The sequence below is a fragment of the Gorilla gorilla genome, chromosome 15 (genome assembly GCF_029281585.2).
Source record: "Gorilla gorilla gorilla isolate KB3781 chromosome 15, NHGRI_mGorGor1-v2.1_pri, whole genome shotgun sequence".
Classification (NCBI taxonomy): domain Eukaryota; kingdom Metazoa; phylum Chordata; class Mammalia; order Primates; family Hominidae; genus Gorilla; species Gorilla gorilla.
Window position 1 is genome coordinate 95,080,121 of NC_073239.2, and position 15,566 is coordinate 95,095,686.

Here is a 15,566-nt window from a genome sequence, read left to right on the forward strand (position 1 = left end):
CTCAGCTCATGTGAGCATGTTATCTGAGTTTGCTGTCAGCAGGCCCATAGTAGCAGATCCCTCTTCATTACCTAAGGATACCCTGATGTGTCTGGTCCTGTGGTCTCTTCTACCTTACCTCCAGCTTCCTAAACCCTTCCAGTGGTTTCAACTGTTCTTCACATAAAGACTACACCCTTTATCCTTGCCTTTTGGGCCTGGTCTGGGCCCTTTCTAGCCCTCCATTCTTTTTGCCTACTATGCTTTCCTCCCTGTCCCTGTTCCAGCCCCACTGGCCTTTCAGTCTCTTGCACTTGCCTTGCTCATTCCTACCACAGGGCCTTTGTCCATGATGTTTCCTCTGCCTGGGGTGCTCTTCCAGAAGAGTCTCTTTCCTTCATATCTCTGCACAAGAGTAACTTCTTCAGGGAGGGCTGGAGTCCCCTCCTAGTGCTCTTTAAGTACTGTGTTCGGACATGGTACATTGTGCCTTGGTGGCATTTGTCACAGTCACAGTTTCACATCTTTCCTGGCTGGAATCAGAAATTTCCAAAATTCCTGATTTTTCCAATAGGCTAAAAGCTCCACAAGGGCAGGGGCTACCTCTGTCTTTGCTGATCATTGTGCCTCCATGCCGGACACACTCGGGATGCTTAGTCATGATGTTTTGGTCTAGTGGATAATCTACAAAGAGGGTGGTAAAGAGAATAAGTGGATATTCGATCAGTAAAAAGAAAATAAGTGTTGAAACAAAATACAAGGCAGAGCGAGGCACACTACTCCAGAGGTGGGAGTGACTTTCAAAGTCCTTGTTTGCCCAGCCTCCTTGTCTTGCATTAGAAGAGACCAAGCATCAGGAGGCCAGTGACTTCCCCATGTTTACATGGCAAGGGGTGCCAGAGCTGGGGCTCCACCTTGGTTTCTCGATTCTAACTCGAGTGCACTCTTTGCTGTGGGGGGCCTTGCGTGGTCATGGAGCATGAGATTTGAAGGCAAATGCCTGGGTTCCATATGGGCTGTCTTCTCAGAGTTGATTTGACCTTGAATAAACCATTAACCTGTTGGACTCTTTCTTCATCTGTAAAATGGGGGTGATCATGTGCATTTTAAATGGAAACTTTGAAGATTAAATGAGATAATGTGTGAAAGAGTGCTCTTTTGTAAACTCTAAAGTATTTTACAAATGTCAATACTGTGCCACGTCTTAGTATTTTCAAAGAAGCCTAAACCCACTGGAGATGGGGGTGGATGGGGGTACTGTCCAGACCCTGTTGCTGATCCTGTTCCCGAGCCCACTCTGGCCCTCTCCCCCTGACCCTGTAGATGAGATCTTTTTATGTATTTCTAAAAAGGAGCTAAAACGTTTTTGGAGCATCAGCTCTATGGAGGAGAGAGGAGACCTGTGGGATGGACCAGTGTTTTAGCTTCTGGGTCCCTGCTCCTTCATCAGTGGAAGGAAGGGGTTGCCTCATGTCTAAAGGCTCCTTTCAGCAGGAAACTCCATCAGTCTTCATGAACAGGACGAGCTCAAATCAGGAAGGGGAGGCTATTACCAGACAGGATCCCAAACAGGGCACAAAGCAAGGGGAGGCGGCATGGCCTCCAGCTTGAAAGATTTGTTAGATCCCAGAAAGAACTTTCTGGCATTCAGAATGGTTAAATGCTGGACATAGAGAAGGCAACAAAGGTTGTGGAAATTGCATTCTGGAGGTCTTTATAAAGAGAAGAAAAATTCAACTGGAGTTCTATTGGAACTGGGGAAATAGACTAGGAAGCACCCTTGTCCGCAGCTGTTTCCTGCCGCTGCTTTGTCGGTGCTGGGAAGTTTCATTTGTGCTGGGGGGGTTTCGTTTGTGCTGCGGGGGGGTGGGGGGGCCAGGAGTTAGTTTGTGCACCTAGGTGGCCACTCTTTGGATCTCCCACATCTGTTCTGGGTTCTGAACTTTGACCACGTTCCTGCTTCTTCCTTCTTAAGGGCATCCCTCCCAGGGCTTGGTCTGGGTGCCATAGCTCCAGATAATAAAAACTCAGCCTCAGCAGTGATTGATAAACTGCTCTGTGTGTAATGATAACATGGGGGAATTTCCTGCCAAGATGACCAATCAAAGAGGAAACAGAGGAGAAAGTTTTGTTAAAAATTTTTAGGGAGCATGGTATAAAAACTTTAATTGGTTTTATTTTTGCTGCCATTTTTCCGTGTGTATCTGTCTCCCTTCCTCATTTTTAACCCTCTTGAGACTGGATAGAGGTTTCCCAAGCAAGTATAAAAGTAATTATATTCAAAGACAGATTTTTTTTTTTTTCTTCCTAAAGGTATCAAGTTAATTGTCTTTTCTGGGGCTAATTGTCTTTTCTTTGGTCCAGGTGTGAAATGACAGCTTAGTGCCGATGATAGTTTGCATTTGTAAGTCCTTTTCATATACGTGATCTCATTTTGTCCTCCAGATGTCTCTGTGGCTTGTTCTTTTAGTTCCATTGCTCAGATGAGTAAACTGAGGTCCCACTTGGCAAAGCTCACAGAACCAGTGCCAGCTCTGCTGTGAATGCTGCTGTTTTCCCATCTTGTTCTACCACTACACAATACAGCAGTGGGGAAGCTACAGGGTTCCTTGTTCTCTAGCTGGCCAGAGCCCCTGAGCTTCCCTGTGGCTGGCAAAGGCAAGTTGGCTTGAGACAATGTTTTCACTGGTTGGTAGGAGAATGAAGACCTCCCCAGCAATGCAGCGAGTTTGAAAAGGAGCATAGCTTTATGCATTAGTTTCCTGGGACAGCTCTAACAAAGTACCAGCAACTGGGTGGCTTAAGACAACAAAAATTTATTAGCTCATAGTTCTGGAGGCCAGAAGTCTGAAACCAAGGTATTGGCAGGGCCACGGTCCCTCTGAAGGCTCTAGGGAAGATTCCTTCCTCGCCTCTTCTCGGCTTCTGGTGTTACCGGCAATCCTTGGTGTTCCTTGGCTTGTAGCGGCCTCACTCCAGTGGCCACTTCCATCATCACATGGTTGTCTTCCCTGTGTCTCTGTGTCCACATCTCTCTGTCCCTCTAAGGACACTAGGGATTAGATTTGCAGCCCGGCCTACTCCAGTATGACCTCATCTTGACTTGATGACATCTGTAAAGACCCCATATTCAAATAAAGTCACATTCACAGGTACCAGGTGTTAAGACTTCAACATGTCTTTCTCAGCCCACAACAACTCATCTTAGTCTAGCCTTCCTGCTTGTTTGATTTAAAAATTACCCTTTTAATACACAAAATTATAGTTCTCATAGATGGTAGTTTTTATTTTATAAATGTATGAGACTCAGAAAAATAGCAAACCCTCATATTTTTATCACTCAAATGAACAATTGACATATATTTTCTTACAATATTTTTTAAGAACAAAAATATTACAAATGTAGATTTAAAAATTATTGTTAACCATCTTCTCACTTACATTATCTTCTCTTTTTGCTGAGAGCAGTGGTTCTCAACCAGGACAGTTTTGGGGTGCTACTGTCATCTCGTGGGTAGAGGCCAGGGATGTTGCCAATCACCCAGCAATGCAAGGAGAGCCTGCAACAAGGAATTATCTAGTCCTAAATGTTAATAGCACTCAGGTTGAGAAACTCTATTTTAAAGAGAAGAATAATCATGATATTGACCTGCATCCTTCTAGAAATATTATTCATTCTTTTTCATACATTTACAAGTCCGAATGGTATTGTATTGTCATATTGTATTGTGCATGAGTATTCTCTTAATGTATATAAATAGTATTTCTTTTTTAGTTTGAGATGGAGCCTTGCTCTATCGCCTGGGCTGGAGTGCAGTGGTGCGATCTTGGCTCACTGCAAACTCCACCTCCTAGGTTCAAGCGATTCTTCTGCCTCAGCCTCCCAAGTAGCTGGGATTACAGGCGTGTACCACCATGCCTGGCTAAGTTTTGTATTTTTAGTAGAGACAGGGTTTCACCATGTTGACCAGGCTGGTCTTGAATTCCTGACCTCAAGTAATCTGCTTGCCTTGGCCTACCAAAGTGCTGGGATTACAGGCGTAAGCCCCCACATCCGGCTTAAATAGCATCCTCTTAATGTGTATAAACAGTGTCATCACATATTCTGCATCTTGCTATTTTCCTTTCTTCAACATTTTTAAAGATTTATCCATGTTCATATATGTATGTGTATATAATATACTTATGTGATTTCTTTTAACTGGTTTGTAGTTTGTTGTTTTATGAAAAGGCCTTTATTTGAGACCCAGTGTTCAAAACCAGCCTGGGCAACATAGCAAGACCCTGTCTCTACAGAAAAAAAAAAGTTACCTAGGCATGGTGGCGCACACCTGTAGTCTTAGCTACTTGGGAAGCTGAGGTAGAAGGATTGCTTGAGCCTAGGAGTTGAGGCTGCAGTAAGCCATGCTCACGCCACTGTACTCCAGCTTGGGCAACAAAGAAAGACCCTATCTCTCTCTTTTTTTTTCTCAAAGTCTTTATTTGATGAAATAAAAAATTAATCTTATGTCCTTATTAGGCACATTCTCTTTTTGTGGGGGGTCAAATTTTATTTCCCCATGACATCTATAAGTCTGGAAACCTGGCCAGATGCCACAGGGTAGACCCCCAGTCCTGGTTAGAAAGCATCTCCATTTTCTGGGATATTAATTCTCTCTAAGAACTTAATCCTTCTAGAATAAAGCAATACCAAAGGCCCCAGGAGTCCTCAATCAGTTGCTAAGAAGAATGAAATTGCATCACAATTCTAATTTATAGCATCTGTAAGGCAGGGCCTTCCTTGGCTTTTCAAATTTTCTACCTTCCCTCATTTCTTTTTCTTACCTTTGGGATTAGAAGAGTCAGAAGTGCTGGGGTACCTAAGCTGTGAGAGTTTCCTTTAATGCTTGAGGATTTCTGAAAGAGAGCCCCTCTGTATTGGTTTGAGGGCTGCCATAGCAAACTACTACAGACTGGGTGGCTTAAACAGCTGAAGTTTATTTTCTCACAGTTCTAGAGGTTGAAGTCCAAGGTTTTGGGAGGACTGGTTTCTTCTGAGGCCTCTCTCCTTGGTGGGCAGATGGCTGTATTCTCTCCGTGTCATTACGTTGCTTTCCCTCTGCGTGTATCTGTGTCCAAGTCACCACTTGTTATAAGGACACCAGTTAGATTGGATTAGGGCCCACCCTAAGGACCTCATTTTAACTTAATTAGCTCTTTAAATAATCTAACTCCAAATACAGTCACATTAGGTACTGGGGTTAGGAATTTGGGTGGGAGGGGGGATGCAGTTCAGCCCCCAACAATTCCTGTCCAATATACAGGGTGACTATTTCCAGGGGATGGGGAGAATCAGTGGAAATTTCATGTGACATCTGATGCTGAGATTTTTAACCCAATATTAAATTTAAAGTTAGTAGGATTGGAAAATTAGACCTCTTAAAGTGAGGTCCACTGAGATTTCGGTTTCCAGGAGACATTGAATAGGGTGAGAAATTTCCAAAAGGCCACTGTTGAGAAACCTCATCAGATAAACACAGAAGACCATGTAGCCCAAGTCCAAATTATTAATCTCAAAGGCCGACCAATAAAGGACTCAGTGGAAAGCACCCTGGTCCAAGTTAGAAGGCTTGGGTTTCATCTTGGCCCTGCCTCTTCGCTGTGTGACCTTGAACAAGTTACTTAGACTCGACGTCTTAATTTTCCCCACCTCTAGAGTGGAAGTAATAATACATCAGTGGATTTATGCAAGGATAAGATGAGCACAGTGCTGGGTATCTGGTGAGTTTTCAAAAATGTTATTTGTTCCTAGAATCTGAATCTAAGGAGCTTGGACTCTTTCCTATTGGCAGCAAGGAGCTTCTTTAGAAGCCTGGGAGTGATCTGTTTAAATGTGAGTTTTAGAAAGTTAATTCTGGCTTGGAAGCAGTACATTAGGAGAGTTGGAAGGAGAGAGAGGTTGGAAGTACAAAGATCAGCTATTAGGCTTTTGAAATAATCCAACTGATGAAGACCCTGTTTGAACTGAGTTACTGAGGTGGATGGGGATGGAGGGTAGAAGGGAAGAGGAGTATAGAAAGAGAAAAGGAGAGAGAAGGAAAGGAGCGATATTGAGGAGATAGCATCAGAACATAAGAAAATTGAGTGGATGTGACAGTGTGAGAGAGAGGAGATGAAGAGCATGGGATAATGCCCAGGTTGCTAGCTGGGCCTGCTGAGTGGATGAGAATACTAAGGAAGATAAATTCAGAAGGAACAGTTAAGAGAGGATGTGGAGGAGGAAAACAATGAGTTTGGTTGTAGTCAGAGTATGTCTGAGTTGTCTGGGGGGCATCCAGGACTAAGAGGGTCAGGGAGAGTGGGTAGTTTGTGAAGAGATCTGGAGATGGAGCTCCAGGGACCCTGATATCTGAAGGGCGGTGGGGAGAAAAGGAGCACCTGAGAGTGACTTTCAAAGGTGTGCAGAGAGGGAGGAGGGGAAGCACCCGAACATGCCAGGAAGGGGGCCCGAAAGCAGCAGATGCAGCAGGAAGGCCTGGGAGGTGGGAACTGAGAAGAAGCTCTGGTTTGGTATTTTGGAAGCCACTGGTAACTTTGGGGAGAGCTGTGTGAGTCAGGGACATGTGGGGGCAGAAGCCGGAATGCAGAGGATGAGGATAGAAAGGGAGAAATGGAGATGATGAGTTTTGATGGAGAAAAGGATTACAGAGAATATCTTCAAGGCGAGGGAAGAGGGAAGAGTCCCGTTTTCTTTTAAGGTAACTGGCATGCTGCTGGGGGCAGGGGGTGAGTGGGGAGCCTATAGAGGTTCGAGAAAGTGTTGATAGAACAGGGTCCCAGGGAGGTGGCAGGGCTTGGAGAAAGAGCACTGGGGATAAGTCAGTTTTAAAGGGACCATTTTTCATTGAGAAGGGAAGTAGGGAAGGTAGGTAGGAGAGAAAGTGTGTAGCCAGAGGGCAGAGAAGCACAGGCCTTCATGACTAAAAACCTCAATTTTTTTTTTTTTCAGTAAAAAAGGAGCCCCTGTGGCATCTGAATGAGGAAGGGGAAAAGGGTTTAGAAGAGCTGGAGAAAGGAGCATATTGGGGAAAAGTTGAAGGATTGCTAAGTAGCTGAGGTTGAGAGTGACAGAACCATATTGTAGTTGCATTTGTTGGCATAGATGGGGTTTTGGTTTCTAGTGCCTATCTGTTGCTCAGGAGCAGGGGAAGTGGTTGCTTAGATTCCTCAAGATAGAGAACTGGTAGGGTGGTGGAAGTTCAGGGGATGAGGTAATGATTGACTATGAAGCCTCTTCTAGGTAAGAAGTGAAGAGAATGGAGTATGGGAGGGATGATAGACTGTGAGTGAAGAGATTAGGGTGCCGTATAGCTTTGGTGAGTTTAGCAAGGAGGGTCAGGAAGAGACAGGAGATAGAAATAAGATTTTCCTGAGATAGGTATTTGCTGGAGAGGTAGTTCTGGGTTGGGTTGAAGTCCAGGTTGGTGATAAGGGAGTAGGAAAAAGGGTGCAGGTTACTGGAGCGGAGGCACAAAGGCCATGAAGCCAGGGCATTGAGCACATGGGCATTGATCACAGTAGTGGGAGTCAGGGTACAGAGGGAAACATAGCCATTTAAATATCTCAGTGGATGTGGGAGAGTAATCTTGGGGTGATATATTGGTCAGTTATTACTGCATAACACACAATCACAAAAAACTGGATGATACGCAATAGTAAGCCTTGATTTAGCTTCCACATCTGGAGGCAGTTTGATCTAGGCCTTACTCATCTGGGTAATTCCACTGATCTTGCACCTGCAGTTTGGATGGGGTTTGGCTGATCTAGGTTGGTCATAGTTGGGGTGGGTGGCTGGAATAGCTCTGGTCATTGACCTGTTGGGACTGGTGGGCTAGAACAGGCATGCTTATCTCATCATGAGGGCAGAGGTGCCAAAGAGCAAGCACTTTTCAAACTTTTGGTCATGTCACACCCACTAATATTTCCTTGGCCAAAGCAAATCATGTGGCCATGCCAGAATTCAAGATATGGGGAAATAGACTCCACCCATGCAGGCAGGAGGCGACAGTGAGTGAATATTTCTGAACAGTAACATAATTGACTACAAGTGGTAGGTAAGAGCTGTGAAGAGGAAGAGAGGTGGGGTTGCAGATGGTATGAGGCCCTTGAATGATGACATAAGCACAGAGGGGAAGAAAGGATACTGTCTACTCTGCTCCCATCCTGAGATACACATGGCCCCAACACAGAGTGTTTGGCAGAGACATCATTTGATTAGAGAAGGCATAGCTTTCTGTATTGTGAGGAGTCAAATATGAACAGTGGGAATTCTGGAGGGCACAGAGGGAAGAATTCGAAAGAGGCATTGGGAGGCAGTTGGCTACCCAGGGCCAGAGAGCAGCTGCTGGAGCAGGGAGGTCCTAGCCTTAGGAATAAAGGACACACACACACACACACACACACACAGCTGCTAGAAGAGCGTGGGCTCACCCGAGGTAAACTCCCACAAAGCCTTATTATTTTGGGAAGGTGTTGTAAAGACCAGCCGCCACATCGCCTTGAATGAGGCTTTGGGTGCTTCTCCCTTCCGGACTAACTGAGGAGGGCAGATGCTTCCCGGGGAGGAGATAGTTTTAGGGGGAGGTGGTCACAGATCCGTACTATACTTGGGATTTCACAATTGCTTTTACTCTGGCAGGGTGTTGGGAACTTTTTTTTTTCCTTTTGGCACTACAAATAAGGAAGCCAGAGGGTGAGTGTGGGAAGAAAACTATTTAAATGGAGACACAGTAATAGAAATAACATCCATCCTTGGAAAGAGAGGCTCTACAAGAAAGGTGGATGAGGTGGGGCACATCAGACCTACACTTTTTCTCTTTGCAGAGCCTCTCACTACTTTTTGAAGTTCTTGATCTTCACTTTCCCACTAGGCTCTAAGCTCCTTGTAGTCAAGGCTGGACTTGTCTTATTCATAGCTTTATACCCAGTGCTAGCAGCACACTCAGAACATAATAGGTGCTCAATAAATACATTTGAGTGGATGAGTAAATGCATGATGAAAAATTTACAAGTTAGTATATCCATCTCCACATAAAAGAATTCCAAACTTATTTTTGGTAATGTCACTCAACAAATATTTAGGGTCCTCTTGAATATTAATCAGGATGACTAGGCATTCATGAAGTGTGAGACACAGTGCTTGCCAGAGGGTTGCATGACTTCACCTGCAGCTTTGGGAACACTAACTAACAATGCAGAGTCACGTGAAAATGTTTCAGACCTCAGTTTGTCCACCTGCAAAAGGGGGAGGCTGAAGCATTCATTCAGATTTCTTTCCTACAAGGCCTCTTGGAATCTTTAATATTGTATTGTTCATTGTGATCTCTAAAATGGGGAAAATAGTCTGATGCTTCTAAAATGTATATTTTTCTTTCTTTTCTCTTTTTGCCTTCAGGGCATTTTGTGGGGCTGGTTTTCTATGGAACACATGTTTGGAAATGTGGGCTTGACTAATTCTGCTGGATCAATTCTTGTTGAATTTCTTTTGAAGGTCATTCCCCTCCCACCCTCCTAGATGTGCTTATATCAAATGTAATAGTGCTTTTTTCCCCTTATACTTAGGATGGGGTGGCTGCTTTTTAGAGCACCCAGTGGATTCAAACATCTGGTTATCCTTTGTTCCGATGACGTTGGAGGTGGATGTTCAGGTTTCAGCATTGGGTTGTGCCTGTTCTTCTACTTTGGTCCACTATCCCCAGAGCACTCTGAACTCCATGGAGGATTTGAAGCATCCAAGATAACTCTTTCCCTGAGGGATAGGGGGACAAAGGGACTGGCTTATGTAGAGATGTGGCCAGAGGTTGGGAGGGCTGGACATGCTGACCTGGGACAGGATCAGGAATTCTGAAAATCAGGCAGTTCCAAGGTAAGGTATGGAGTCTAGAAAGGAGGCTATTTGGTACATTCTCACTCTTTTGGATTATATATCTGGATAGGATGTGGCTTCAGGTATTGGGACACTCTGGCTGCCCAGGTGTATTGAGAATGGCCATGGATGGTTGAGAACTAGGCACGGGGATCAAGCCTGGGCCCCTCTCCTATCTACCCTGGATATGAGCCATGGCCTCCTTATTAGTCCGTCTGTGTCCTGCTGTATTCCTTTCAAAACCAGGTCCCACACCATCGAAAACACAGACTTTGTCTCATCACTCCCTCTGTTTAAAATCTTCCAACAGCTCCCCAAGACTTTCTTAGCTTGGCATCCAGGACTTTTGGAACTCTGCCCTCAACAAGACTTTTTTTTTTTTTTAACTTTTAAAGTTATCTCTTTATTAATATTCTCTATTTGATGAGACATTGTCATACCTACATTTACTTTTTTTATTTTATTTTATTATTATTATACTTTCAGTTTTAGGGTACATGTGCACATTGTGCAGGTTAGTTACATATGTATACATGTGCCATGCTGGTGTGCTGCACCCATTAACTCGTCATTTAGCATTAGGTATATCTCCTAATGCTATCCCTCCCCACTCCCCCCACCCCACAACAGTCCCCAGAGTGTGATGTTCCCCTTCCTGTGTCCATGTGTTCTCATTGTTCAGTTCCCACCTATGAGTGAGAACATGCGGTGTTTGGTTTTTTGTCCTTGCGATAGTTTACTGAGAATGATGATTTCCAGTTTCATCCATGTCCCTTCAAAGGACATGAACTCATCATTTTTTATGGCTGCATAGTATTCCATGGTGTATATGTGCCAAATTTTCTTAATCCAGTCTATCATTGTTGGACATTTGGGTTGGTTCCAAGTCTTTGCTATTGTGAATAGTGCCGCAATAAACATATGTGTGCATGTGTCTTTATAGCAGCATGATTTATAGTCTTTTGGGTATATACCCAGTAATGGGATGGCTGGGTCAAATGGCATTTCTAGTTCTAGATCCCTGAGGAATTGCCACACTGACTTCCACAATGGTTGAACTAGTTTACAGTCCCATCAACAGTGTAAAAGTGTTCCTATTTCTCCACATCCTCTCCAGCACCTGTTGTTTCCTGACTTTTTAATGATCGCCATTCTAACTGGTGTGAGATGGTATCTCGTTGTGGTTTTGATTTGCATTTCTCTGATGGTCAGTGACGGTGAGCATTTTTTCATGTGTTTTTTGGCTGCATAAATGTCTTCTTTTGAGAAGTGTCTGTTCATGTCCTTTGCCCACTTTTTGATGGGTTTGTTTTTTTCTTGTAAATTTGTTTGAGTTCATTGTAGATTCTGGATATTAGCCCTTTGTCAGATGAGTAGGTTGTGAAAATTTTCTCCCATTTTGTAGGTTGCCTGTTCACTCTGATGGTAGTTTCTTTTGCTGTGCAGAAACTCTTTAGTTTAATTAGATCCCATTTGTCAATTTTGGCTTTTCCAACAAGACTTTTTAGCCTTACATTTTTTTCCCACTATTCGCTCCCACCCATCCTGCATTCCAGCTAGATAGAACTTCTTATGGCTTCCCGAACACCCCATGATCTTTCCTATCCCACTGTCTTTATTTGTGATTTTCCTTCTGCTGGGACACCTCCCCTGTGGCCGGGTCTAGCAAAACCATTCATTCTTTAATCTATCACCTCCCCTTATGGTTATTGCTCACATGTCTATCTCTCCTCACCCACTAAACCCTGGCTGGGATCTTTGGGACTCCAGGAACTTACAGGGTGCCTGGCAAGTAGCAGGTGTTTTTCTGTGTGTGTGTATGTGTGTGTGTTTGTGTGTGTGTGTGTTTTGAGATGGAGTCTTGCTCTGTCGCCCAGGCTAGAATGCAGTGGCCTGATCTCCGCTCACTGCAACGTCTGCCTCCTGGGTTCAAGCGATTCTCCTGCCTCAGCCTCCTGATTAGCTGGGATTACAGGCGCGTGCCACCACGCCTGACTAATTTTTTGTATTTTTAGTAGAGATGTGGTTTTACCACATTAGCCAGGGTGATCTCGATCTTCTGACCTCGTGATCCACTCACCTTCACGTCCCAAAGTGCTGGGATTACAGGCGTGAGCCACCGGGCCCGGCCCAAGTAGCAGGTATTTATTAGAGGTTTGTTGAATGAATGAATAAGGGTGCGTTGTGTTGAATGAAATGGAGGTTGTGACCGCTTAACTCCCTCTTGTCACCTTCACCTTTCTGCGTATATTAAAAGATTTATCTAACCTGGAATAACAAATGCCCATCCTGGCATAGCAGAAAGATGGGTATTTTAAAAAGAGAGACAGTTTTGTTACCTTTCAAGCATAGCAGGTTTTTGAAAGCTAAGATATAAATAGGTACTAATAAGGAAAGTGGGAAAACTAATGCAAAATTACAGATTGTATTAGTCCTGATTGTATAATAATGAATCATAAACAAAGGATCATAAACATTCCAGAATTATCCAGTGAGCCCAGAAGTTGAAGCCATGCTGATAGAATAATTTTTTGAGCCTTGGGTTTGAAAAATATACTGACTTTTTAATTAAAAAAAAACTTTGAAATTTTTTTTGCTGTTAAGTAAAACCTGAAACTTGGTAGAGAAAGATGTAATTGGGGCTTCTACCTTTTGAGGATCATGGAAACTGTATTCAAATTATTACAATTCTGGATTAGCATCCCTAGATGAGAAGGTTTGATATTATATAATAACTCACTGTGACAGGGCAGAGTCTGGCATAGGTGGGTCCATTGTGTGCCATCCAAATGCATTTAATTACTGCAGGATGAGCCCATAGGCTTTATATCATATGCCCGTTGCAACTGATGGGAAGGTAGCACTTCTTAGACTGTTGGTTGAGAAGGATTCTGAAGCTCCCTCTGGGCTCAACATTATGGTACCATGATTAATTAATGATTGATTAGTGAAGTGTGCTGTGAACACGTGAAGGGAAGATTCATGTATTTTGCCACCTTATCTAACATATCCCAGAAACAGTGGTATAATACTAATCAGTGTCATATATGATAGAAATATGGGACTTATTCAAAAGCTTGAATTTAAGATTCAGTTGCATCACTTACTGTTTTGTGACCCTGAACGAACCATGTTCTGTCTCTGAGCTTCAGTTTCTTCATAGGTAGATGGGAGTTGAAAAAAAATAACACCTTATTTGTCATATGGAGGTTAGATGAGACAGAGTTACTTTATACACATTAGTGCCTAGCTTTTCTAATCAGGCTTATGAGATCATTGCTGTATGCAGTCAGTACTTACTTGTTTGCTCTGTGCATGTTACATATGATGGTTTCTGTGCGTATTGCCTGTTTTCCATTCTCAGCTCACAGCACAGGAAGCTTTGCTGGCTCACTGACTTTGCACACCCACTAGCCTAGGGCTCTCACCAGAGCACCTCCCACCTCTTTGGTTCTCTGCGGTGACGTCCTTCAGCATAGGCAGTTAACACCGAAGCAGATGAGGCTGAAGTACATCGTGGCGCTTATAGGCTTGGAAGTTCCATTCTACTTAACTTACTATGTTAAGTGCTCGTAGTAAATTTGGAGCTAAGACTTGGACTTAAGTTTCCTTAGCTGCCTCAGGACTGCGTCTCTAGAACGTCATAGAGTTTAAGCCTTGGCCAGGAAAACTGGGATGACAGTTCTATTCTATGTGTCTCATCCTCTAGGAGGCGAGCGTGGGCATGTTCTCATGGCAAAGGAGCAAGAGTGAGCAAGCAGAAAATATGAAAATGCTTTTCAAGCCTCTGCTGGTGTCATTTTTGCTAACATGCCATTCAGCGAAAGCAAGTCACATGTCTGAGCTTAGTGTCCAGGGCTGGGCTCAGTGATGCTAAATTGCCAAGGGTATGGAGATGGGGAGAGTGAAGAATTTGGGACATTAATACAATCAAACCACTACACAACATTATGGGAGAGATCGCTGAATTTTTTTTTTTTTTTTTTTTTTTTTTTTTTTTTTTTTTTTTTTTTTTTTTTTTTTTGAGACAGAGTCTCACTCTGTTGCCCAGGCTGGAGTGTAATGCGTGATCTCCGCTCACTGTAACCTCCGCCTCCCAGGTTCAGGCGATTCTGCTGTCTCAGCCTCCTATGTAGCTGGGATTACAGGCGCCTGCCACCACACCCAGATAATTTTGGCATTTTTACTAGAGACGGGGTTTCACCATGTTAGCAGGGGGATCTCGAACTCCTGACCTCAAGTGATCTGCCTGCTTTGGCCTCCCAAAGTTCTGGGTTTACAGGCGTGAGCAACTGTGCCTGGCTAGATCTCTAAAATCATAGCGTGAGTAAGGTGAACAGAAAAATAGTAATGATGATAATGGTCATGGCTAACACTTACTGAATGCTTGTTATCTACCAGTCTGTGCTGGGAGCCTATTGCATTTTATTCTATACTGAATCCTCACAATACCCCTTTCATGTAAGTGCTAATATTACCTCTCTCATTTTACAAATGAGAACACTGAGGTTCAGGGAGATTAGGTAATTGTCAGAGGTTACAAAGCTCCTCAGTGGTAGAGCTCTGGAATAAGGATCCAGTTTTATCTGACTCTAGTCTAGCTCTTAACTGAATCCCAGAATACCAGAACCCTGGGGCAGGGACATCCCTTGAAATGTACTACAGGGGAATCGAGGGCAAACAATGAGCAACACCCTTTCATGCGGACGGTGATAACCTCAAGGAATGTGTCCCCCAAATGAGTATTTACTGATGGTTCCCTCATGCTCAGATGTGTGAGGTTGGCAAAAGTTGTAAGCCTCAGTCTCAAGCTAGTATGAGTAAAAAGGAAAAATCTGTTCAAGAATTTTTTTGCACATTTGTGCAAATGACAGCTCCTCTGTGGCTTTTTGAGGGGAAAGTAGGAGATTCTAGGGATGGTCCCTTAAATGTTGAGGTTGGTATAGGTGCAGTGGTTTTGAAACTGTTCTTTGGGACTCTGTAGAGTTTCACACTATAAAATCTTGATGACTATTGTGGCCGTCATGGGGGAGGCTGGGAAGCAAGATTCCACCTCCTACTTCTGCAGAGAAGCTCTGCTTTTAACTGTCTTATATTTTGGGGTTTACTTCTTTTTTTTTTCAATCAGAGTCTTGTGGCTTAAGAAAGGAAAGCCCTGTTATAATGGAAATAAACCTGGTCAAAGGGTCCTGATAGTTGAGCTGTAGTGCCACTTCCGCCACCGTCCAGTCGTGTAATCTTGCACCTTGCTTGATGATCCCTGGGGTTCTTCTTTCTTCATCTATTGAATGAGGGGCTTGGGCTGGCGATCTTCACTGTCCTCTCCAGATCTGATATTCCTCATCTTCCAGGAGGGGCATCTGTGATCTATTCTACTGCCAGGGGTGAAGTTCTAGAACTGGTCTGCTAGTGATCTGAACCAGAATCCCTCCCTTGAATCCTTCAAATTTCTGTCTGCTTCCCACCTTAGTCCAGTCAGCAAGCACATGTCTATGATCGACTCTGTGCCAGGCACTAAACCTACCATCATTCTAAGCTCTGTAGGTCCTAATACTTGCCCTGGCCTGGGAGGGTCTGAAGTGTGCCCTCTTGCTGTGTCTTTTCTTTGCCACTATCTTCCTTCCTTTTCTTTCTGCCTCACATGTTTATGTCTTCCTACAGGACACAGTGTGAGGGTTGGTAG

General features: G+C 43.8%; 1 protein-coding gene across 35 annotated transcripts in view; it reads left to right on the plus strand.

The window, feature by feature from the left end:
* The window catches only part of NRXN3 (neurexin 3), a 1,705,132-nt gene that overhangs the window by 43,808 nt on the left and 1,645,758 nt on the right, over positions 1–15,566 (plus strand). Inside the window, exon 1 of one of the 35 annotated variants that reach the window (XM_055361095.2) lies at positions 5,342–6,716. The exons of the other annotated variants lie outside the window; for them this stretch is intronic. The gene's annotated coding sequence lies outside the window, so the exon portion shown is untranslated. Of the gene's footprint in view, positions 1–5,341; positions 6,717–15,566 lie in introns of those variants that run through there. 35 annotated transcript variants of the gene reach the window in all.